General features: G+C 36.3%; 1 protein-coding gene across 10 annotated transcripts in view; it reads left to right on the top strand.

Moving 5' to 3' along the window:
• Nucleotides 1-27,184, top strand: part of LOC110452441 (teneurin-m-like) — a 202,283-nt gene that overhangs the window by 23,384 nt on the left and 151,715 nt on the right. For 9 of the 10 annotated variants that reach the window (XM_021500988.1, XM_021500987.1, XM_021500984.1 and 6 more), the window contains exons 3-4: nt 698-776; nt 12,824-12,934. The gene's annotated coding sequence lies outside the window, so the exon portion shown is untranslated. Of the gene's footprint in view, nt 1-697; nt 777-12,341; nt 12,531-12,823; nt 12,935-27,184 lie in introns of those variants that run through there. The other variant, XM_021500977.1, reaches the window with a different exon arrangement.

The raw sequence follows: 27,184 nt of genomic DNA, 5'->3' as shown, positions 1-27,184 counted from the left end.
CATTTCGGTGCTGCAGTGTTCATGATTGAGTATGAGATCAATTTATGTGTTGACGAGGTTTTCTAGAAATTGTAAGCTGAACTCGCTGACGAGGCAATTCAAGTTTCAATGGAAGTTGTTCAACGAAGTTCAGTATGTCTAAATGTACACAAATATCTTTAAAGCATATTTAGTTGTAATTTTTTCCTGTAGTAAATTGTAAAATTGATTTTTGTAGATCTTTCTGAATATGTATCGAAGATGTTCTGATTTCGACACAAATTCACTGCTGTGCCTACATTGTTCTTAAGTGTTCAAAATTATACACATATTAGCTTCGTATTAAGTATTACTAATGGATATAATTAAGGGCATATGTTACCATGGTTACACACATCCTCATTCAAAAAGAGTTTCAAACTTTTTTTTTTTTTTTTTTTTTTATCAATTATTGACACATTTGAAACCTACACCAGAATGAATATATTACAGCTGTTTATATCACATATAGAATCAATATATCACAATAATTCTTGGTCGAATCATTACGTCAATACTAAATTTAAAATGTACCAGAATATGTAAGGTAGCATATAGCCTTAATAACATAAGTTTACAATTTAGATATTATACATGGTTGTGTTACCTATGTTGACTTGTGTTATATAATATATGTAATTGATAAAGATGTAAATAAAAATTCCATCTATAATTCCAGATACAGGTGTGGTGGTCTCTCCCAGACATTATAGCCACCCCCAGATGCTGAAGTACTTGTATCGGTTACACAGTCTTTGGTAAGTACCCACAATGCAAACAAAGCCTCGCTTTGATGTTTTCCAATGTTTGCTTACTTCCTGTTTCACCTTCCTGTGACTAAGGCTCAGACAATGCAAAACAAACTCCGGGGCTCTCTGTTGTTCATTTGATGTTGAAAGCTTGGTATATATAGTTTATAGTTGACAAGAGCTTTGTTGGGGGTGTCCAGCACTTCACGTAGAATATGACGGCCATTATGTTAGCAGCGAGACATTGAATATATGGCCCAAGACTTGTAATAAAACTTATTGTACAGCGAGTAAATGAACCACGGGGAATTGTGTTTGTCTGACGACGTGTGTTTTTATTTAATCGCTAAAAACCTTTATTATGTTCATAAATAAGAGAGTGGTGTGTTGCCTTTTATTTTACAAAGATTTATTTGACTAGGATTACAAAGAAACTGCGATAAAGTTTATCGGCATCTGATAGGCTAACAGGTGAGAAAAGGTGTGTGAATACCTTCAGGACAGGTGTGAATTTAAATGTCCAGTCTCAGTGGACACTTGACCAGGACCTTGAGCTTCACCCTTTGTTGCACCGATTGAACCTAATTACATATTTTACGATATAAATTGTAGACACTTTTGATTGAAACATGTTACTCCGAATAATCATCGACTCTAATAGCATATATTTGATGCAAGTTGAAACGCTAATTGAAATTTTGCACCTTTACTTGTAGCAGTCTATTTAGAACATTTTCTTAACAAACTTGTCATGTTTAAGAAATTCTGATCAAAAGTAATTCACGAAAAGATTTATTTTGAATACCAAATGACCTTTGGTCCTTGTACTTCGAGCAACAGGTGGTGATCAGTCTTGGTCCTTGGTGCTCTTGTGACATATGGCTCACTCACAGCTAATCCCTGAGTCAGTGTACTTGGTAGTCTTCAGGTCTACGAATAACAAGAGGATTTTGTCTGGAAACACAAAAAAGGATAACAACAAAAATCTGAAATGACTCATTAATCAAAATTTCTTGTTGCAATAAATGAAAGTTCAATCCTTTATAGCGAAAATCAAATTATTTTTGTATGTGTTCTTATTAAATTTTATTGTGAATGATGTTAATTTGCGAAAAAGTAAAAAATATTTGTGCAAAATTTTTATTGAAATAATTCTCGAAGTAAATCAATGTGAAATTGTTCATTACCTAAAAACGGTTTTGTGTCCTTTATGAAGAACCATAGTTGTTACAATAAAACAATATTTTTCACTCCTCCTGATTGGCTGGAACTGTGTCATGTGATTCCCGTTAAAAAATGATATTGACCTACTGTTATACCCTTTTGATTTTGGTCAATTCATGGTTTAATCGACCCGAGAAAAAAATAACGATGTCAGACTTCATCCTCAGTAAATGTTTTTTTCTCAGGTCGATTAAACCATGTATCAACCAAAATCAAAAGGCTGTCATTGTTTAATGTTGAACTTATGGAAAATAATGATATTGGTATGTAGTTATTGTTATTGATTTATTAATGATGTAATATAGCAACAAATTATTGTCTTAATCGACAGAAACTAATTTAATGCATGTTTTTAATCTTTTTTCATCAGTATAGTTGTACGCAACACTGGATTATTATGAAAGATTGATGTGAAAGTGTTGTAGTATATTTTATAAAAGATGAGTGATTTAGCCACCCAAAATTTCTCGATGTCCGTGTAACATATCTGTAGTAATTGACTTTTGGTGTCGACAACGAATGTTGTAGTTGGTCAAGAACCCTTATAATTCTAAATTGTATGTACCAACTAAAAACTGTGGAAATATCGGTAAATGGTTAAGAAGTATCAGAAAGCTATAGCAATGCTATTTAGCACGCCACTTCTTCTGGGTTATATCAACTCACTCACCCCTGAAATTTCATAATGAACTATTCCGACCTTTGCATCGGAAGAGCTTAAATGTGTCTTCAGGGCTGAATGAGTTTAAACATCTTACCTGAGGAAGGATGGAATAAAACCTGACAAGGTATTAAGGAGTATCAATGGGTATTTTGTCGAATCAGTCGTTGCGTACTGGTCATTAGTGCTTTGTAGAAGGATATCATTTCTATCACTTCAGGCATTGGAAAATATATTTCACATATTTATTTTTTTACTTTTATCCAGTTTTAAAGGGAGTTTTGATGGGATGTAGCTTAAAGGCAGACATACTTTTATCTGGTTTAAAGGGAGTTTTGATGGGATGTAGCTTTAAGGCAGACATACTTTTCCGTTAAGTAATGGTGAAATTTCTACAATGAACATGTGTATTTCGCTTTTTATGAGAATAATTAATGTACATTTTGTTTAAAGAACACGTCGTATAAAATCGGATTTGTTCACCATAAAAGGTATATTTGCATTTCCGTCCACCTACGGGCTGAATACCGAAATATCTGTACTCGGTCATAGTCGTAACATCGTAAACAACAACTTCTATATGGCCGAGATATCAATCTGCAAGCAGCTATTTTGTTTTTCCTACGGCAGTAAAATATTTGCGATGTAACAACCAAATATAATCACAGGCTGGCATTTGTTTGAATGCATTCATTTTTTTTTTTTAATTTGTTATGAAAATAATTTGCAATAGCCCGGGGAATTCTGCATTAAAATGAAATTTGGCTTCAAAATTTGCAATGGAAGCTGAGGGATTCTAAAAACCTGAGTGTTGTGGTGTCATTTTACTTCTCCGAGGGTTTAGTTTCATTATTGGCATTATTCATTTGGAGTGGATCTGATGTCTGAAGAAAAGAAACATATGTTTAAAATCAGAATTTAAAAGCTTTTGATGCTAATACGAGATCCATGATGTAATACTATATGTATTGAAATGAGATTAAAAAGAACACCAATTAGTTTTTGACAAATATGTATTTTACTCAAATATCATACATGTACCAACAAACCACAATTTCAGTTTGATATCAAGGACTTTATGACCGTTCAGGAATACTGCATGAAGTGGACAATTAATATTTTCACCCCTACATTCCTCATTAGATTGGCCCGTTCCTTTGATGTTGGGCCATTGCTATGTTTGTCTGTAGGGGTTGGAGGTAGGCTGATGCTGAAGTGTCCACTCTATTTTGTTATTGTCTTAATGTTAATGGTCAGTTATAGCCATGCAAGGCCGTAACTCTATCATACTCTATATTAATTGTCATAAAGTTATGGCTAGACTTGCTTTTCATTTAGATATTGCCCCTGCCTCACCGGTCAGTGGTCAGTCCTTCAGTTATTAACACTTCATACCTCACCGGTCACTCATTTAGTTATTCCTCTGGACTTGGCAGTATGTCATGTAGTTATTACCTCAAAGCTTTGTAGTATAAAGCTTGGAGAAAATCCAAGTGGTCAAGCACTACTTGAGCCAATACAGCGTCCAGTTATGAACAGCTGCTGATACTGGTTATTTCAGGTTTATCACCTCATTGACCAGTAATAAAAATTACTGGTTTTAGGATTCGACACCTGTAAAATACTCAAGTAGGAAGGTAAAAACATCATAAAAACTAAACGATCATCAAAAAATTATATTATCTAGAACATCTGATAAGTTTCATTGAAATTTGGAACTTCCAAGTTGTGTCCATACAGATAAAAACATTTTTATGTAGCCTAATCAATAGTTTAGTTTGTTTGTAATTTATGTCCTATTAACAGCTACATGGTCTAATCAAAGGAGATTAGAAGATAAGTGCTATTTCTATAGAGTTGGATCTTGTCTAATACATCATAATTAAGATTTGAAGCATAGAGCTACTTGACCTGTTTTGATGCATGCATGGTCATCAAGTCTTTCTCTTCAGGATGATATCAAACCCTTTTCAGACACAGATTCGTTTGGTTTGGTTTGTTTGTCTTTCACGTCCTATTAACAGCCATGGTGATCTTTTAACCCTTTCACCACTGTAGACCATAATGGACAGATCCATATCAATACATGGAAGAGTCTACTAAAGTTACATAGGGGTGAAAGGGTTAAGGACGTGCTAGGTTTTGGTGGTGGAGGAAAGCCGGAGTTCCCGGAGAAAAACCACCGACCTACGGCCAGTACCTGGCGACTGCCTCATGTAGGTCTCGAACCCGCGACCCAGTGGTGGAGGGCTAGTGGTAGCAGAATGTACGTTAGACACAGTTCTCTGAGAAGACTGATATACTGTATACCTGCTTATTCTAGTGCACTCAAATTTAACACAATACCAAATTTGAACAATTTAGTGCACTGATGAATCTGTGCACCCACTATGTATGCAAAAGAAAATTCAGTAAGCGTAATCATGGTTTAGTTAAATAGTTAAGGTGCCAAAGGCACGGAGGTAAGATTATGACTAAAATATATACGCTTACAGTATATCAATTTTCACCTCCTTGTCAACAATGGCGCAACTATTATGAAACACTGCTGAAAAGTTAGAATATTTGTCACTCACAACACCTGTGTCTGTCAATTTCGGTAAACATTATTGCATTGTTTTGCTCCGAGATTCAAGCCAATGGTGTATGGACTTTCCTCACATGCCCTGGTACCTGTCAGTATCCTCCCTTGAAGCGTTTTTTTTTACTGTGTGTGTGGAATTGGCACTAAGCCATTCAACAGTGCAAGTGCATCAGTACTCTTACATCGAACTGCTTATATAACTCCCTAGCATCATATCAAAGGTCTCTAGCACCACAGACAATGAAACCGTCAAGTCGAGGTGGGGAAAGACAACACCACTTTTTAATGAAAGCCACATATAAATTGATTTTGTCTGTTATAGGTCTGGTGTAGGGCATGAAGGGCATAAAGGGAAATTATCTACCCAATTCGTTTACCATAATGTAAGCTAGCTGGTATCCACGCATACCTGCTTTTAGTACGGGTGCATCATATATTCTTTACAGTTCCAACATTGGACTTCCCACAATACTCATGCAGGGTTATAATTGGCAACTTTTATTCAAAGAAGCTTAAAATGATAAATATGTGTGATGAAATTTACAAAGTTCAAATCAAATACCACCACCCCCTCCCCAAACAAAAACAAAAAATCACCCAGAATAAATTTTGTCCACAAAGATACTTTTGGATTTTGGTAAAATAATCCAGAATTCCAGAAAGGAAATTCTTCTTTTAAGACTGTTAAGCTGACAATGCTTAGGCTTTATTATCCATTTTCAAAATGGTGAAACCTGGCAGCAGAAAAGCTTTGTTAGCATACTAAATAAGTTGGAAGCATTTTTTTCCATCCTCTGGGTAGCCAGTCATTGTTGGGTGGAGCAGACACTAGACAAATTAGCACAGATATGTTTGTCAGTCTGTCAGTCAATACCCTAGCATTGTGGACAGTGGCTGAGGTGGCCTTGAAGTTCCCTCACCATGTGGTCATTATGCAAGCGTTGTGTGGACACAGTGGAGCACTAAACCCTTGACTGGCCACTGGTCAAACTGAAAGCTCTTTACCATGTTGACATAAGTTTTATGGAAATATCTTGCCCTGGTGTTAGGATAATAAGTAAATAGATCGGTAGTATGTATCATCTCCTTCTTCACGGACAACAGGTGTGTTTGTCAAACAATACCTGTATTTTACATTATTTATAAATTCTGACCATACCTCTATTCCGGACTGTGCTACTGGTGTGTTTGTGAGACAAAACTTGTGTTCTGGACTTTGCCTCAGTCGGTGTTAAGCCATCCTTGTATTCCATACTGTGCTACAGGTGTTTGTGAGACCATACCTTTGTGTGGAACCATACTTTTATGTGAAACCATACTTGTATTTGGGAAATTATACATTGTAAAAGACTTGGAATATTTCGTTTTGTGTACCAATTGTAAATTCGTACCAAATTGAGTGCATGGTTCGGGGTTTTGATGACATATGCTCAGGTATGTATATGTACTGTATTAGTAATCTATATATATACTGATAGGTCTGTATGTGATGAGATTTATATACCTTATTCAAATATCCCTTATACTTTGTTGTTCAAGTGCCCCATACTTTCTAAGCCCTTTTTTCATCGAAGTGTCGCATAACTTCACCATGATTTACAGACTTATTTGAAAATACAATTTATTACTATCTTCTTGGGATTTTTGAAAAGTTTTGCTTACATTTTATATATTTTCCCAAATTGTTTATTGCCTTGGGTGCTAATAGTTAAAGTTATTTCAACTTATATTCACTCTTGGTGGCCCGGGTGTTAGCATGTGGGAGATCTTAATGTAGGAGGAAACCGGTGACGCAGAGAAAACCCACGCAGTCAGACAGGTGACCCATACCTTTTCACGTCCGATCGGGGAATCCAACCCCGGACACTTTGGTGAAAGGCGAATGCGTTATCCACCCCGCCACCATACTAATGGGTGCTAATATTAGGTCTAACATGAACTCAGACAAAGGATACAAACACTGAATAAAGAGTGAATGCTAGTTAGAAATGTGAAAATATAAATGGAAGTTAATATAATAATGTAAACAAATAATTTCTGTCCATTTAAATATTTCCATTCACATAACAGGAATTGACTTAAGGACATAAGCTACTTATTTATGAAATGTGTTTCCTTTCAAAAAGAGTTCTACAGGCATGAATGGTAATTGGACTTTGTTTGTTGAAATATTTGGAAATAAACCTGAAGATAGCATATTCCTTTACAGCACTCCTGTAGTTCTAAGATATATCTAGGAAAGCAGTAGGTTTTAGACAAACTACAAGAACAGTCTAAAAATCAGCATACAGGATTCACTATAGGTAAAGTCTATAAGGTAGCATACATCCTTAACCCTATATAGCACAACCTACAGGTGCAATACTAATGCACTCCAGCTGGTCCGTCTTTCTCAGATGAAATAAATACTTTTTCACTATATACACAAACGGTTTGTTTGAAGATGCATGCATATATACACTTTTATTTAAACGGACTCATTATCACCGCATGTTATTCGTGTGTTGACAACGATCTTGTTGACTTTATTGATAAGCTATAAGTAAGAGTATTGAGTCATACTTAGAGTTATTTCCGGAAGAAATGTTTTCTTCTTTATTACATGCTTGCTCAGGTGTGAGACGTAGTTGTTTGACAAGATATTTATACACACTTTTACACTTCACAGAAAGATAGCAATTGTATTATTATAAAAAACAATCCTTGGCACAAGTATAGGACTACAAATACATAATCTCAGGTGACAATGTACGAAACATCAACAGCTGGGTTTCCACCTGGACAGGTAATTTCTTTGTAGTTTTAAGTCATTTCACCTGACATTAAAATTAGCGCACAGGCAATTAGACCTTTGTAATTGACTGCAGACTTGATTAATCTGTTTCGTTCGCACTGGCACTCTTTCATACTGGAATCGGTCTAGTTCATGATTCTAATGGTTTCGTCTTTTTACAAATTTTGTCAATGGCGTTCTGGGTTTGTATTATTTCACATTGGAATGTGTTGTGTAAGAGTTGTCAATGAAACTCATGGCTTTTCTTATGCATTTTTTTCTTCTATTGTCAATATTTCCTGTTCAGGGGAAAAAAAATTGCAGATCTGTTTAACGATCTTTTAAAGTATCTTATCCTGAGAGACAACATGATATTTCCGCTGGTTTGTTCAAAACACTACAATAATAGAATTTTTTTCCTCACTGCTTTCAATTTTAAATCTTAGTGCATCTGACAATATAATTTACATAAGCAAATATTTTACAGACATTAATCTTTTGTATCAAACTTACTATGGGTGGTCGTATTGATTCTGAAGATAAACAGTTTGCATGGTTGATGCAGAAATCATTGCATAATGTTATTAAAAAATTGAACAATCAGGTTGCGGACTGAGTGCTGCATTACCCGCAGTGCAACCTTGAATCTGGATCGTTTCTATGATTGAGTTGTATGGGATTGTGAAATATTTTTAAAAAACTTTTTACTGCTGATTATAAGATTTTTTTAAAATTCCTATCCGTGCAAACACTTCACAGGTTAAATATATTGAAATCTGTTAGAGATTTAAATAATATTATGGTTTCAATGTCAATACCAAGACTCATGAAAAGGTGTATTTAAAATTCCAGATGAATCTTGAGATAGATAAAGTGTAAATAAAGACACTGGATGAGAATTCAGTAGATAGGGTTTACATACTTCTAATGGAGAACTTCAGTAGATTTCTAGATGGGTTGTTTGAAGGTAGGTTTTGTTTACCTCGACACATATTGAAACATTTTTGACACAATTCGCCAAACAGTAGGAGGGGTTTTAATGGGCTATATGAAAAGATGAATTGTTATTTCGTTCTGTGAATTATATCCATGCAGAGTTTTAATTTGTATCTTGAATCTAATCGAGTATTTCATTTTTCGGGTTTCTACAAGTAGATGAGATGAACCTTATCGTATGCACAAGAGGGCAGGGTGTCAATTTCATTTGTGCGTGCTTAATCTTATATTTGATCAGGACTAATTTTTCAAACTAATTTAAAAACGAAACCAAACGTCATCATGATGTACTGATTGTAGGAGTGTTATATTACAAAACATTTTTATCTTTTTTATAAATTGGTTTTATTTAGGGATCTGAACGGTAAGAGTGGTTTAGGAGTGGTGAGAGATTGGGAAGTTAGTTGTTTGTTTTTGGTACAGGAGTGTAAAAGGTTACTCACACAAGAAGATAGCGATGTGACGTATTTACGAATTAAGTCACTTATAGTCGGTGGGACCATTACAAAGCTAGCCATGTGAAAGTGGATCGGAATTGGTATCTAATACTTATTTTAAATTAAAGGATCAGACCTTAAGTACTGTACTAGATCAACTCGGAAAAGTTTGATATAAACTTCCACTGGACCACAGTACAATATCAAATAAACAGGATAGTCAAGTCGTCGGATAATCAAGATCAACTTAAATAGAAATGAATACAACAGGACCCAGTTGAATTAGTGTCCGATTTATACAAAAATGCAGTATATAGGAATATGTTATATGTATAAAGATATCTATAGACTGTTAAAACATGTTGATTTTCATATATATAACAAGTTTCTGGTTTCCCACTGATAACTATACACCTGATTATCCGATGCAAAACCAACGGGGCCATTTCGACTGAGTCACATTAAGGTGTCTGACTGACTGTCTACAATCACTGGCCCACAACCACTGGGTTACAAGTTCGAGTCTTAGGTGGGCAGTTGCCAGGTACTGGCCTTAGGTCCATGTTTTCTTCTCAGGTACGCCTACTTTCCTCCATCACCAAGACCTGGCATGTTCATAGCAGTTAAAAGACGGTAAAACTTGAACCAAATCAAGTATTGTCATAGAAAAAAAGCCTGTCAATATTAATGAGGACCATAATTTTAACTATCACATTAAAAACACTACATCGAAGACATGTAGAGCTCATCAACCTGACCGAAATCAACAGAGCTCCGGAGGTATTGGTCACTGACTATTTTAGAAACCTTGCCTATATATAGCTGTGCGTAAGCTAATTGGTTGAAATGCAATTAAGTTACACCCATTTTCTGAGCCACTTCCTGGGAAATAACATGGTGAGCTATCATGCCTTGTGGAGATTTTAGAAATATGGCCTTTGAAATATGTAGAGGTATATTAATGAATTATGAATACCTAACAGATTTTTTAAAATTTTGATTGGTCGCCTAATATGTAGATGGTTAATTAGCTGGGACTAAGATAAGTTATCTTGTTACGCGTTATAGGAACATAATGATCCCATAATATGATTATCTACAGCAGATAATTACTTTTGTCAATGCTAATATGTTATATTTGTCTAACCGAAATAAGGATACATTTTTTCTCTAACCTTTAAGATAATGAATGTGATTCCCATCTGCCGACAGATATGTATCGTGGGCTACGCTTCCATAGACAACCCACTACTCTCCTTGTTTGATGAAGAAACTTTCGCTGGATGATGTATATATATAAATTGTCTCCCTTTCATGTTGATCAAGATCTTGATAAATCTTCACCTTATTATCCAATATATTTGTATATTTTGATTTATATCTTACTTTTATGATCTGCTCTGCCAGTATCGTTGTGACATGTTCTGATAAAATTTCGGTTAATCTCGTATCGAGATAAACGTAGCGGAGGATTACGACTCTAATAACGTGGGGATTTTTAATGTGCGTAATACAGTAAACTTGGATAAGAAATGTTGACAGGACATAGCGTTACATTGACTAATCACTTATCTGACGACTCTATCTCGGTGTAAACGCACCTGGTGAGGAGTCACTCCAGTACAAAAACAAAATACTTCTGTCTGTCATATATACCACATACCCAGGTCAAATGGACATTAAATATTGTATTTCGTTGGCTATCTTAAGTTGTAAAAATGTGTCATTTCTTCGATAAATGGAGTGTTTGTTTGTCATTTTATAGTCTATGCATAAATTGTCAGAAGGAGGTCATCGGTATCTAATGCTATTAGCTAGATCATTGTGGTTTAAAGTGATACAAAAACCCGAGTCGAACTCATCATTTCATCATGAACTCGACAAAAAAAAAAAAAGTCGTAAAGTTTACAGTGTGTTAAGAAATGATTGATAACATTTTCCTACAGCTGTTTGTTCCACTGACATTCTGTAGATAAATGACTCAAAGTGTTACACTATCTTCATAACGTTTCCATTTTGTGTGTGCATTAAAATGTTGCTACTCTGCACGTTTTTTATGTTGTTACGTTATGTGGTGTGACATTACCTCGTTAGGTAGGGGTGTATCTACATCCAAAATCTCGGTCTGGGTTCCCCTCTTTATAGCATCTGTACCTATTCTAGATGTTTGGATACATAAGTACGTCGAATGCTGTCTGCAGTAGACATAGGGATAGCTACATCTCAACTCAGGACAAGAAAAACTCCATGACATATATATCTTCTGGAATCTTGTTTAGTTAGTGTCATTGGGACTCGTACAATAATTCTATGTACAGGGTATTTCCGATGAAAATAGCATTTACTCTTATTGGACACAAAAGTTTGTAGGTTTTTGTATCAAATAAATGATATTTTCTTTTATAATGGTTGTTTTTTTTGAGGAAAACTAAATAATTATATGACAAGTATTAAATCAAACTTCTTTTTCAGTGTGTATTACAATCAGAATATTCTCCAATTATTGGTACAGAGTCATTCTGTAAATTGAAGTTAAAATATACCAAAATCCTGGGGCAAAATGTTACTGAATGTTTCAGTAATTAATTGTTTCTACAATATATATAGCAATAATTTATGTAATATAGTAATAATTTAAGAAAATTGCTGTTGTTCGAATTTATGGGGCAAATTTATTATTGCCAGAATCTTTGCAGAGGCAAATTGTAGCTTACTGATACCGGTTAATATTATTTCTTTAATTTCATTTCTGTGAAATGTAACAGCACTGCTGACTTACTGAACAGATCAAGGGAGAGCACCCCTGCATGAATACAGCTGTGGGACATTAGTTTGGTGGGCGGAGCATGGGCTTACGACTATTGATGACTAGCTGTAAATATTTGTAGTGCGGAAACTCCCGATATGTGAGGTGTATTGACACACATTCAGGTCGACTGTCACCCCGATCTGTCTTCTCTGTAGGCAGGAGAAAGGATTTGCCCGCTGTGATCTCACTGATAAAGTTTACTCAACTGTACAGCAAGTTTACAAAAAAAAAATTACATTCTGTTGTGGATTTTATCGGGAAATTATTTGAAAACTGAGAGTAAGTGGACGGTATTTGAGAAGTCTCCTGGGACCTACTATAATTATTTTCTGTACTGATATGTGAAATCTTAAATATTTCTCGTGGAAATTAGTTTTTACAGTTAATACGTTTCAAAGGATTGTATTTGTTGAGTGTATTCAGTGTAATGTCAAGTGTTTGATTACATTATCATCGGAGGGACATATCTGTGGAAGTTTATCATAAAGTTGTAAGTTTTGTGATTTGCCCGATGACCCTGTGATACTATCTGTTACACGATATGTTGTTTATACGTCTGTCCATCATTGTAGGGTAAACATCACTTGTAACCGCTCGCCTGTGACAAATCGGTAACATTTCACCGGAGGAAATTTAAATTTGTGGATTCAAAGGAAATACATTTTGCTACCGAAGACTGCGGGGTAAGTGACCTTTATATTTTACATAAAAACGCCGCTATATTTGCGTCTAAAAGCCATTTGTTGTATCACAGAAATCAGTAATGTCGTATTATTGCACTAAGTGCTTGGACTGAGGTCTGTGTAGTATTTTGGAACTGAAAAAATACAATTTTCATCTTAATTTTGTATCCTCACTTCTTTTCCTTTTGTAAAAGAATGATGTATTTTGTAAATTATTTTCTTAGCTGGACAACAATTTTATAGTTTTAGCTTAAGGATTTTAAAAATGATTTTTATATCCTTGCTTCTTAGATATATAGTTTCCTTTTAGTTTAAAAAGTTCTAAAAGGAAACTATCAAAGTCTGCACATGAAATTGTTAGAAATTAAAAATGTGTACAATATTTTTTGTATTTTTTTTTCTCCAATTATTACTTCCAATTTAAACTTGAATATCATATCGTTTCTGAGGCCACAGCTGTGTTGATTTCAATACGTCCAAGTGTCTCTATATATAATTCTTGGGACAGTGCAGATGTACAGAACAGACAATCTGGCGTCTTACTTGAGTTATCTATGAGTCAGTCGGATATATTTCTACGTTCCTACTTGCGATAGAGCGCTAAGCTTGCGTGTAAAGTGTGTACTCATGATCTTATCTTAATTTAGATGTGACTGTAGCATTGTTATAAGTGTCGTACTTTATAAGTCTGTAAATAGAGCGTCTTAAAGTGTATATAATTCATGGTAACTTACCACATAACATTTTTCTCCTTCGTTTTTTTGTTTGCTAAAAATTAAAGAAATTGAATAGAGCAATGAATTTTAGAAGTCTAAAAGTGAATGACATAATCAACAAAAATACATATAGGCGGACAGTGTGAGTTTTCGGAATAGTCGTGATGGTAATTGAGGGTAATTCCTAACAATGTTCAACAGTGTCGTGTATGAATGTTGTAAAAGGTCTAGAATTACGTATTACTAATTCGGTTCTGGCTAATTGGTTCACCCGATATCTTTCTGCTTGACCCATTTTCTGTTGAGGAACTTTTGGTTGAGCTAGGAATTTCGGGTAGGTCCTAAATAGTGGAATAGAAATATCATAGGATTGCGTCAGATGGCGTCTGGTTCGGGACCCAACAATAACTGAAATATTTTGATGAAAGTTTTTACACATGTAAATGTATCACTTACTATTAAGTGGTGTGTCGGATGTACTTCATTTAGGAATGTCGTAACAATTGTCAAGGTCACGATTGTTCTCCATCATGATATAAAATTGAAATAGAATGTCCATGATAAAGAAAATGTATTTTTTTTTTATATATACTTTTCAGAAATATTTCTTGAATCAAACTTATTTTTTTGCCATGATGAAGCAAAGGCAAATTGTCAAAAAAAAATCTGTTATAGTTTTCAAAAATATTTCTTGAATCAAACTTATTTTTGTCCATGATGTAGACAATTTTTAAAATGGTTTTGCTGGTAATAAGTAGAATTTTCACAAATACAGCAGTGCTGCCAATTAAAGTTCAATGTTGAGCTTTTTCCATTGGTGTATAATCTACAGGATAAAATCCTCGTTATGGCTATGATGTACTATATGATCTGTGAAGATTTCCTGTTGTATCCTGTGACTCACTCTGGATAAGGCCATCCCTCCCCTTTGTTCTTCCTCCCCAGGGATACCCCTTTCCTCCCTTACCTTTATGAATTCACAATGAACAGGTAAGATAACCCACCTGTAATCAGTAAAACACAGGTAAGGCATGAAAATGAATCATTTTATAGACAATTTAAAATTCATAGTCTGGTCATTAGATCTAATGGTAATTGATTAGGCCGGGGTATCTGAATAATGTACATTTCAAGAGCGGTACATTTGAATTGCCTGGTGTGTTGATATGGATCCGAGGAATTATTTCTCAAAATCTGAATTACAAATTTTCAGTGTTCCTGTGCATACATTTATTTTTTTCTGGAGTTTCAATCAATATTACCATCTGAGAGAATAACATAGAATTAATAGAAGGCTGATGTGTTTTACAGAAATCGACTATACACAGATCATTCTTTAATTGTTTCAAAAGCATTTGTAAAAAATACTTTAATTTACCTATTTCAGAAGAAAAATTCCAATGTACTTCCTATTTCGAAATAATGAGTTGATTCCCACATTTTAAAGTATATTTTAAAGTCTCATGGTACATTTATGAGTATTTGTGTTGGCCTTGGAGTAGAAAATATATACGATTCCCCTATGCCTCTGTTAAGTTAAAGGGATGTGTGTTGTTTTTTCTGTTTCTCTATGCTTTATTTAAATCATTCACCCCTGAAGACACATTTGAACTCTTCCAATTTAAAGGTTGGAATAGTTCATTATAAAATTTCAGGGGTGAATGAGTTAAATCTACTGTGATTTGCACAGAGGCAGTTTTGAACATAAGTTTCAACATCACATCCATCTAGTATGTTCGACTCGGGTCCTGTCCTCAGATAGACCATTATCTTGGTCAATCTTGTACTCTTAATTCCCAAATGTCTATTTTACTGAAGGATATACTGATCAGCGATTGCTAGGTGACCAGTGCCCTCTGGTGACTGACCGGGTGTCCATACCTACGAAAAGAATATCTTTGTTGCAGATATGATCCATTTCCTGTCCAAATACATTGTACAATGTACTATATTTATAACTCATGGTCTTAATCTTTCTCATAGGAATGTTTTGTAATATACAGGGACCAAATTTCTTGTCTCAAAGGGATTCCCCATAGGATATTTATAAAATAATATGTATTGAATTGGAATTCCCTGTGTGTTGATTGCCTGCTGTGTCTTACAGTGGTCTGACATGCTTAGAAGGTGGTGGTCAGCTTGAATTGACCTTGTTCTGTTGGTCAGTCTGGGACTTGTAAGTAGCCAATCATGGAAAAGGTGATAGTGACCATCACCAGTATCCCACTGAGGGCGAGTGGCTTTAGACTGACCACTGGTCAAATGGTCACTCAGAGTTTAATGCTCACATAGGGTTAATACCAGAGGTCAAATGAGTAGCAAGTTGGTTTGATTATGTAGGAAATTGTGCAGATTATGCCTCTGGAAAGGTTAAATGTTTTGTTAACCACAAAAAAAAAATGTAAACAAATTTTTAAAAGTTGGGGGAGGGGGGTATATATCTACCTTGTAAATTTAAGCAAATGACTTATTACTTCAAATTTTCACTTGATTTTTTTAACAGAAAACATGAAATAGTTCTGCAACAATATATTCTGTGTATCTCGCGCTTGGAACTGAAATTGTTACATTAAATTATAAAAGTTCAAATTCAAAATTCAAAATTTTACTTGCACAATTGTAACTACATAGAAGTTTGAAGGCAAAACAGTGAAGCACAGTGAAATACATACATAGACATGTACATATAGAAAAGTCGCAATATAGCAGAATATAGAAGGTTGTAGTTCTTTGTATTTTTCTCAGATTTTTGAAATAGTCTGTGTAAATTTAGCATGAAAATAAAAATGAATGACTTTAAACTTGTTCAAATGGCGATGAACTGAAATGTGTAGATAATGGTCTGTATGGTAGTAATGTTTTATTATTACCTATAATAAATATAAATTCTGGCGACCAAGTCCTTGGGGGGGGGGGGGGNTTATCCAATGTGTCAAACCTTGTTTAATATTTTATAATGGAGGGATGGTATAGACTTAATACCATTAGTCCTGACCTTACCAGGAAATTGGTGAAATATTATAGCTATGATAAAGAAAAAGAAATATATGATCAAAAATGTTAATCAAATAAAAAACTATCGTCAAATCTATTAGTGTGTTATAAGGCATAATAAATTAAATGCTGAACGAACGTTAGAGGTCGAATTGCTGTATTCTCCCATCCTTACTGTCAACAAACACATCACATCAAATATATAATGTGTGGGGCTCTGTGCAATCTTACGGAGGTCGGAGTAAAAGGATTCTGTAAGTATCTAGTAAGCTTGGATTAGCCAAATGATAGGAGATAGATAATAAGCTAATGATTTTGGCTAATCCTATCATAGTTGGTCTGATCCCCCTCGTGTTAGCCTTCATTGGGTCTGATCCGGAGGCCAGCAGGCATCGTACACAGGTAGTATGGCCATAGTTGTAGAAGAATTTTATCTTACGTTATTAAAATCTAGAGCGATTTGCCCTTCTGAACAGATAAAATAGATAAGAAGGTGAGCTTTGAAGCACTACAATTACTAAGTCTTCTAGGTTTACCTAAAATCTGACATTTATGAGTTATTTCAGTTAAGTATATGATAAACGATACATTGTAAAATTATGTTCTTATTTACTGAATGGGGGACTAGTAGCATGATGTATATTTTGGAAATAAATCTGGTTGGTAATGTTTACAGTAAATTACATTGTTATAGGATGTTCTGAAGAACTTAAGACTTCCGGGTTTTTTTCTTTTCTCAATAAATTACACAAACATTCTGGTTATCAGTTATTCACTTATACTGTATGTATAAGCATAAAAACTAATTTAACAGATTTATGGAAAATAAAAATAAATATGCTTCATGTACTGTTATGCATAGAAAGGAATGCACAAAACATGTTTCTAGCAAGATATTTATTTGAAAATGGTTTAATTATCTTATTTTGAGCATGCAGTTAACTTTTTTCCAATGTGCAAAGTAAAAATATCTTAAAAACTAAAGCTACAAATAATTTTTTTTTCCTATTATTATGATCCTTGAACAAAGTCATTAAATTTTATGTTACATATAGTTCCCCCCACCCCACGCCTACTTCTGCTTCCCCACCAAGAAGTCCAAAATATTTCGCCTTTCTGCCCTCCATTCCTTGGTAAAGTTCAGGAAAGTTCAACGGTTGTTTTGAAAGGAACCAGATTGAAATATACAGGTTGAAATATACATGTGTTTGTAATCAAAACCTGATGTGTCGGTTTCCCTGGAGTATCAGAACAGATAGGTCAAGTGCTCCAGTGCTCTGCTCTTTATTTGTTTATGCTAGTGTTTGTAAATATAGGGGTGGCAGGTCCCTATGTCAATGTCAACACAAAGGTGCCAGGTCCCTGTGTCATTGCCCAGATGTGTGTGTGTGTGTGGCCCTCCCACTAGACAGTTCTGATCTCATATATGTAACTACTTTGGAGGGCCTTCACACATTATCTGATGACTGGGTTCTATTTACATGATATATACACTTAGATCCAAAGGGTTGAGGTGTCAAAAAAACTCAAGTGGGGAGACCATAGATTGGTTCAATAATTGTTGACCCTTTTACCCCTGTAGACCATAATGGACTCATCCAGATGAATGTATGGTAGAGTCTACCCAAGTTACCTAGGGGTGAAAGGGTTAACCTTTTCATACAATTTAGTTGTATATTTTAACTTTTAATTGTGAAACTTGTACCTATATACTTCCCTTTCAGTTGAATAAATATCTTAACAGAGAGGCTTAAAATCTCTTAACAATTTTTTTTCTGGCACATTTCCTTTCTCAAGTGGTGTAATTGGGGTTAGTGTTCTCATTGTAATCATGGCGGAAGTAATGTATTTCCAATTATGGAATTCATCTTAAAAACCTAAAGCTACAAAATTCCTAGAATTTTTTCTGTCACAATAACTGGAAAAAAAGGTCAGAAATTGTCTCAAAATATCACGGCGATTGAATGTGAATGGTTTCGACGTTGTCATCATGAGTCTTGGGTGATGTATTAGACGTTCAAATTTAAACTGATAATAGATTTTTTGCTTGACTCCGCCAGACCTCAAAACCCCTACTCAGTACACATGATTAAGTTATCCGGCACCCTAATTGATAGGCCAGAGAACATTAAGAAAATTGCATGAAAGGGAATCTTTAATTGAAGACTGATTACTTCTAAAATGGATGCTAGCTTTAACAGGTAAAAATAATTATAGGTGGCCGGATGACTTTATCTTCGGTAAGTAATGTTGAGGTTATCCATGGTCATGCGTCCAATAAATGAAAATGTCAAAAGGCCAAAATTGTTTAGATCATTATGGACTATTTAGATACTGCAAGAGATAATATCTAATCTCCCAAGTAGGGAAGGGTCAAATGTTATATTGTCTTCAAGTTCAGCTCTACAGGGGCTAAATAGGGTTTTAGCGAAGGGTTGCCAGGATACAGGGTGTGGCTGTATCCAATAAGGATCCAATGGGGCTGTGATTGTAGGGGATTCTGTTAGGTCATAGCTAGGAGATCTGGATGTCCTTGGCCCCTAGAGCCCTGTGATATTTTAGGGGGCTAAATGGGGGTCATAATTAGTAGGGAAATTTAAGTGACAGACAGAGAGAAATAGGGAGACAGGAATATGCCTGTCCCCAATTAGGGATCTATAAGTCTGTTTCCTGTTTCTCTTTCCTTTCTAAAAGGGGTTAAATGAGGCCGTGACTTTAGAGAGATAGACCAACAGGAAATGAAGGGAAAATCTGTTGGCCCCTAGGGAACTATAAAGCAAAATATAGGTCAATGCATAGACCAGGAAAGGAAGAGAGACAGAGTTGTGGTAACTATGTTGGCCCCTAGGGAACTAGGAGTCTCCCTTAGCATATCTAGAAGAGTTGAGTAGTGTTTTAATTACAGAGGAAGAGATAGCCCAAGAAACCCAGTAGGGGGCAGTGGACCTCCCTCCCATCCCTACCACTGATCGACCCCCCACCCACCCATGGAACTATTATATGTTCCTCCAAGTACTTTGTATCAATACCAGACTTGATTATTAGGGTTCTTATAACAGGGATAGAGATAGAACAGGAACTCCAGTATATATCAAAGGTGTGTGCTGGGCCCCTGGGGAGTCTGCTGGTCATTGTATGAAATTCCATAGGATTACCGGCCCTTTTAGTTATCTATAATTCATAGGTAGTGAAGGTGCGACACGGTGTTCAGACCATAGAATCTTCACCCTACTCTCTGGGTCCTTTTAGGTACATAATTCATTTACGGAACTGTTTAAACACAAAGAAGTGAGACTTAGCATCTTGTCCATAGAAATTAAGTATAATAGGGATGTCTTTCCCGTAGGTAATCCCTTTAAGAGGTGTTTTACATGGACAAGTGTGACTTGGCCATTCTGCATTATAGTAACCCCACTGTGATTCTAGTCTCCCTAATCCCCTTTAGTCATTTTTCTTTGAAGTTTCAATTGGGATTATTGACCCCCTTTTAGGGAACCATAATTCTAGTGATTAAAGGTAAGTGTTATAATCTGTCAGACTGACCACACATGGCCCTACTTGACCAGTGGGTAAGCCTTTATCACTTGGTGAGATCAGAATTGTCAGATAATCGGACAGTGTTGTTATTGGTGGCTGTCCTGACTGACATGCCTCACCCCATCCATCAAGGTGGTGGTCGAACAGATAAACCCTGACTGACACCTGTACAAGTTGTAAACTTACATGTGTACCACTGCGGGGACTACACATGTGTACAGTACATACACACACTCTGACAAACCCACCTGGTTCACTGGATACTAGTACAGCTGTTTTCCACTTTTCACAAAATTTGTGACTGGAATTTAATGTGTTTTTCATCAATACTGCAGGTATATTATAAGGAGTTCAGCTTGAGTGGTACCAGTTGTGTTATATATTTAATCCTACAGCGGTTTTTCAGGAAGTTATTTTTTTCGCATAACCCATTAAATCTGGTTATATCCTACCCATAGGTCATTTTAATTGCCAGTGGTGGGTTTACCGTTTAATGTCCCTTGGAGAAATACGGAAGGGACATATAATATGGAATCTATATAACATATACTCTTGTGTATAGTATATCTATCAGTGTGTTCCAATTGGTTGTGATAGACAATGGTTTGACGGATTAAAGTACCCAGCGACTACATGAAAAAAGTGGTTCTATCTTTGGTCAATTCTACATACGTAGGTCATTTCTGCAGGACCCCATGCAAAGCCAACTGACCGAAGGAAAAATGCAAATATTGATATAAAGGTAAGACTTCGGACTCCATTTAGAGTGTGTTGGTTTTGAATATTGTCAGTTTCCATTGTGAAGGTATGCTATTCTGTGTTTGATGTTTTCATAGCTCGTTAAGGTAGTGAGCATTGGTCAGCATGTTAGTGTAGCGTAGGGCGACGAAACCACCTAGCCCCGAGCGGGTCATGCTGATTATTATAAAGATTTCTACCCACATAGAATCCAGTCTTATGTCCACATTAATACACTCATTCTAAGGTTTATAATGTCCCAGATTATACAAGTAAACCTTTTGTAAATTTTTAAGATGTTCGCAGTTTTACAGGATGGTCAAGCAAAGGGTAACCATTCGAACAGAATGAATTAAATCATTTTTATTTATGATAAAATTTCAGAAAATTTATCATTTTATTTTTAAGAGAATTACAGTTTTCGTTTCTGGTAAGATTATATTTGGAAATTTGACCTAAACAGATGTTGAAGTAAATATGTGTGTAACATTTTTGTTAGCAATCTTACGAAATATTTCTAATCAACGTGTTAAACTTGGTTGGAAAATGAGGCTCGATCTACAAACTATAAAAAGAACATCGCTGTTACGGAAGTAAAAGAGTAAATTATTTGGTTTAATAGGTACATGGATATTTGCCTCTGTGAGTTATAATCAGAAACCCGTAATGATGGCGCCATTTACTTACACTGTACGGTTCCATGTAGCGAAATAGTGTCAGGTTCTGTCGAGGAAGTAGTGCCGTAATTGTCTTAATTACCTGACATGTATACCTGTGCACACCTGGGTTTTCTCACCTGCTGTCAATAATCACTATAGTAAAACAGCTTTTCACAAAAACATCAAGTGTACACGGTAGAGAACACAAAATTAATGCAGCAGATTTATTTTCTATTTGAAAACTGTTTTAATGCCACATATTTAATTCTGGTATATATATAGTTTCCAATAAGACATTTAAAGGCAGATTTGTATCATATTTGTCATGCCTATCATATATTGGGCCATCCCTTTGAGCCAAAATGGAATGTTCTAAATCAAAGAATGAAACAGTTCATTAGTAAAACTAAGGAGGGGAAGGATATCGGGTCAAGGTTGAAGCAGCATTTTGAAATAATTTGATTTTTATTTTATGCAATAAAAAACTTCAAACGGAAAATGTTTAACGGGGGATTTTTAAAGACTTGCTAATATAACTAATTGGTTTAATATTAAACATCACAGGACAATTTTATGTGTATAACATTGATAATTGGCCTGTGATCCAGTTTGAATTATCACCAAATAATATTTGTGGTTATTTCATGCAGTTATGGCTCCAGAGAAATCGTTCATTTTTAATAGAGAAACAAGTTTTTATATATGATCCAAGGTCACTTAAAGTACGTCGCATGCTAATTTTATATCATAACCAAACAGGTGTGTTCTATGATCTATTTGTTCCCATCCAATTTTTCACAAAGGGAAAAAAACTTTCAACTCATTCGCCCCTAAATTTTCATAATGAACTATTCCAACCTTTGAATGGGAAGAGTTCAAATATGTCTTCAGGGGTGAATGAGTTAAGGAGTTTTCAACATCTTTTTCATGTTTTTTTTTTTTTAACCATCTACAACTTTCACCTAAAGAGTTCTCAGGAAAATTCTGAAATACTGGAATCCTGTTCCTCCGCCCCAACCCTCATGACTATAAATAACCTGACCAATATGATGATACCCCCATTCCCTTATGTGTAGGTCACTCGCTGGTAGACAGGGCTGACATTTTCAGCACTGATGTACAATGCAGTGCTCTGTTTGTTCAATTCATTAGCCCTGATTGGCCTGGCACTTTGGACATTGGATAAAACCGCCACGATGCTTAGAATAATGGGCAGACATTTGGTGTAATGTCCTCAACTTCAATACTCCACATAAAAATTAGTGAATTAAGTAAACAGTCAAAATTGAGTGGACATCTGGTGACACAAGGGTTATAAATGTATGGGAAATATGGGGGAAAACTTTGCATGTTCACATTTATGGAATTTTTCATAGATTGTAATGTAAGAAATAACATGTTTTATTTTCGCTTCAAATGTTACTGACTGGTAATCAAATAAAATCAAGGGATTTTAATGTTACAGAAACCAAATTAATATATTTAGAAATCAGAATAAGTTTGCTAGTTACAAAAATAAAAAATAAAAAATTGTGTACGGTTGACCTGCTTGTGTTAGCGTCTATTCAGGGAAAACATCCGTTAAAAGTACATGCATTATGCGTCAATAAATTGGACCCCTTTTTTCTGTAATGTTTGCTTCCTACTCATCAAGAAACTTTTACGACAAACAGCTTGATGTTGTTTTTATTGTGAAACGAATAAAAAGTGAGGAGAAACTGGTTTAAAGTCAGTGATATTGTGAAGCCGGTAGTGTATGTATTGGGGGTCCCGCGGGGCCTATTGTTCCCCTCACTAGGACTGTATTACCCTAATTGGTTGTATGAAGACGCCGTTCATGTCTATTCAAGTCTACTGCTGTCCACTTTGTACATTGTTGCTCAACTCTATCCTAGATCCTGGCTGCGAGTCTATAATGCAATTTCCGGCAGCACAATAACCAGGCTCGGGTATTGTGGGCAAGGCTTTCAGCGGACGCACCACGACCACAATCAGACACTGCCACCTGGTGGTCGTGGTTGGTTCTGTGTTTGCCACCCTCCGACTCTCTCCCAACTCGCCCCCGTCAAATGGGGAACCACTTGTGTGTCACATTGCAAGTGGAGCTATAAGCCATCAGCAGAATCCTTTCACCCGCAGCAAGTTAGGGAGGTGTGCTTGGAAAGCGCGTCAATTTCAGAGCTTGCAGGAGTTATTTCATTAGTTAATGTAGAGCCTATTTATGTAGTGTAGATGATTGTGGTAATGAGCGCAGGAAGCCCATGTACGTGGACGGCTTGCTATCGCGAGACTCACGGTTTGAACCCAGACCTGTCAATGACTAGATTGACAAGCTGTACGCTGTGGGCTCGCCGTCTGATCATAAAATCAATGGGTATTGGAAAATTTCTGCTTGATGGGTGCCCCGATATGTCCATATATGCGGACGGCTCACGATGGTACAATAACAACACTCGGTCCGTAGCCTTAAATGACCGACCACCTGTCACCTCATCTGACCTCGGCAGTAATGGTTATGCCTAATTGGATAACAACCGTAATTGGATTTGACCGGGACGAGGCTTTCGCCATTGTTGCGACACTTTATGGGCTCTGCAAGAAATAAATGCCAATATTTACATACATAATAACGGCTTGTAGATTATTGAAAATGCGGAACCGTTCCTCTCTCTGACTAACGTGGCCGATTTATAGATTTACTCTGATCACTCATTGTCAGCATAGAGAAGCCTGTTCAAGAGCACATCATTAGGATCAATTGAATACCTCATTGTTATAGAAATGGATTCGATCTTTTATCTGTTAAATATTCTTTTAATAGATAATCCTTATAAGTGTTAATACATCGGTGTCGACGTTTTCCTGTATGACTTATAACAAAGAAAACACTTAATCGTATTGATAGGGCCAGATCAGCTGTGTGCTGTCAGGCGAGAGAATAAAGTGCTGGGTAAAGATGGCTTAAGGTCAGTTTGGACACTGGTCATTCATATCCATTGATACATAACTCCTTCAGTGGTCACGGTCACACTCCAAGTGACCATTGGACCAAATGCCATAATACGATTTTCTGCAGAAATTATGGGACAAAGGCAACGTCCATACAGCGTATTTAGGTTTAATGACCCGAGGGTGTCACAGGAATGTATGCTCTCATAACTTACTGTATTTACGCCGAAGACGTTCCCGCTAATCCGAACATTAAAGTGTCACCGTGATCAAGACCTTTGATTTCGTACTGAGTGACAAACTGGTCACTTCCCTTGGGCAGCCTCAATTTGCATTGATCTAAGTGAATTAGCTTTATCAGAAAAATGACCATTGTCCAGCTCGGAAGTGATCCGATGGGCAAATTGGCCGCACATGACTACAAACATTGTGATGCGTGTGTTTAACGTTTGCCCACTGTTCCGTGTTGTAGCTGTGTTCATGTTTAACTGAGAACAATTCGTACCCGCCAATTATGGAGGCAAGAGACCTGTAATTATTGCAATCCAATTGACGATCGATTTATTATTTATATGCGTAAGTCTCTTTGGTCGTGGTCCCTTCCTGGATCATCAACAGCCGAGTGCTAGGATCATCTCCATCGGAGCGATTTTCGTGGCGATGTGGTCTCCCAGTGGTAGCAATATACAGTTATTCGTGTAACACCATCAGACAATTCCCAGGTCAATGGGAAAGCTGATTTCAAACTTTGCTTTCGATGATCCTAAAGATTTAGGCTGCGACATGATTTCAATTTCCAGGAAGGCGAGGTAAGTAGCTGATAGTGCAATTAACGTGCAAATCAGCGCTGATTACAGGTGCGTACCTGTAATGGAGACTGCAGGTAACATGTGGGGAAACCATAATAAGTTACCTACAGACTCCATTAGCGTGCCGATAAGGCCGGGATTAGCGGGCTCTGTGTGCTGACAATCGGCAGATCACCATTTCTCCTCCCAGATTGTCATCGGCAGTAAATAGGACAAGGCAAGATCAAGTATGAAATAAGGCAGACAATGAAACTCGAGACTTAATGGGATTCTATGTAGCTGCTGCTGCTGCTGCTGAGTGAAGGCAGGCAAAGTGAATGGTCTGTTTTAACAGCAATGTGTATTGTCATACATGTCATGCAATGGTCTGTGTCGTGTAAGCTCTTACGTCATAAAAGTCGTTCGTTAGTCTGTCTTAGTCGTCTCAAAGGTCACTTTGCACGGCATCTCAAAAGTCTTACACTTCAGGGTCATACAACATTATAAAGGTCATATTGCCTAGAGGTCATACATGTCAAAGTTCAGTATCTCAGAGGTCGTTTATCTAAAATTTCATCACAAAGGTCATACATGTTAAAGGTCATACAGCTCAAAAGGTCGTGTATCTTGAAGGTTATACATGTCATTTAGGAGACAAATTTAAATGTCATATTCATTTTCAGCTCAAATGATACTGCCTAGACATTGTTCAAATCTCTGGTAATGATTTTGATTTTTCCAATCGTATAAACTTGGCTGCTCTGATAATAAGTGTATTTTTGTGTACATGATACATGTATTGTCAAATGATTCAAACCAAGACACAGCATTATAAGAAGTTGACTGTATCATTGCATACAATCACATTATTCAACCAATGGTCCAATTTCAAATTGTAAAATTCTTAGTGCTTTCATTTATGTTTCCGTTTGGGAGGTTCATGTGAAGTAAATGTCAGTGTGATAGTGCACCATGATTGTTTCTCTGCTAAGAGGCCACCTGTGTTAACAGACCACCTGTGTTAAGAGTTCACCTGTATTAAGAGACCACCTGTGTTAAGAGACCTCATGTGTTTAGAAACCATCTGTGTTAAGAGACCACCTGTGTTAAGATACCCCATGTGTTAAGAGGCCATCTGTGTTAAGAGACCACCTATGTTAAGAGGCCACATGTGCTAAGGGGCCACCTGTGCTAAGAGGCCATCTGTGCTAAGAGACCACCTGTATTAAGAGGCCACCTGTGTTAAGAGTCCATTTTTGTGATTTCATTTTAAAGTGAACCTGTATAAAAAGACCACTTGTGTTCAGAGGCCACTTTCTGGATTTCCTGTGGGTGGCCTCCTTATACAGGTAGGACTGTATATGATATTGTATGTAACAATGAACCTAACCCGTCAGCACTCCGTCTTTGTGGCATCCTTAAGAAGGTAATACAGCTGATGTAACAGAGATAACGAGTTAGCTAATGATGATTAGGTGTAACTGTCAAGGTAATCACTACTATGTATCACATCATATACAAAACAACCGTTGACGGCAAAAACAAACAAAAACATCTCTATGTAAGATTTTAATTAGAGCACCGTTAATGCAACTTCAAAGAGGGAGAGCCCCTGACTTAACCCGAGAGATGACGATATAAGGATTCTCTGAAGGGCTGAATCGCACAGCTTCTCCACGTTAAATACCATTAAAATCTGTAGCTAAATTGCATCGCCGAAAATATACTTAAATTGAATTAGCTGAGGACAAAAAAATCAAATAGATATTAGGCTCGCCTGGAGGTGATTAAGTCCAGGTGGTTCGATCGGGAGAAGGCCTCGGGGGCCCCGGGACAATTATAACGATTGCACTAACGCTAATTAAATGA

Source organism: Mizuhopecten yessoensis, unplaced genomic scaffold, assembly GCF_002113885.1.
Source record: "Mizuhopecten yessoensis strain PY_sf001 unplaced genomic scaffold, ASM211388v2 scaffold6683, whole genome shotgun sequence".
In the NCBI taxonomy this organism is placed as follows: domain Eukaryota; kingdom Metazoa; phylum Mollusca; class Bivalvia; order Pectinida; family Pectinidae; genus Mizuhopecten; species Mizuhopecten yessoensis.
This window is presented reverse-complemented; position numbering and strand designations above follow the sequence as displayed.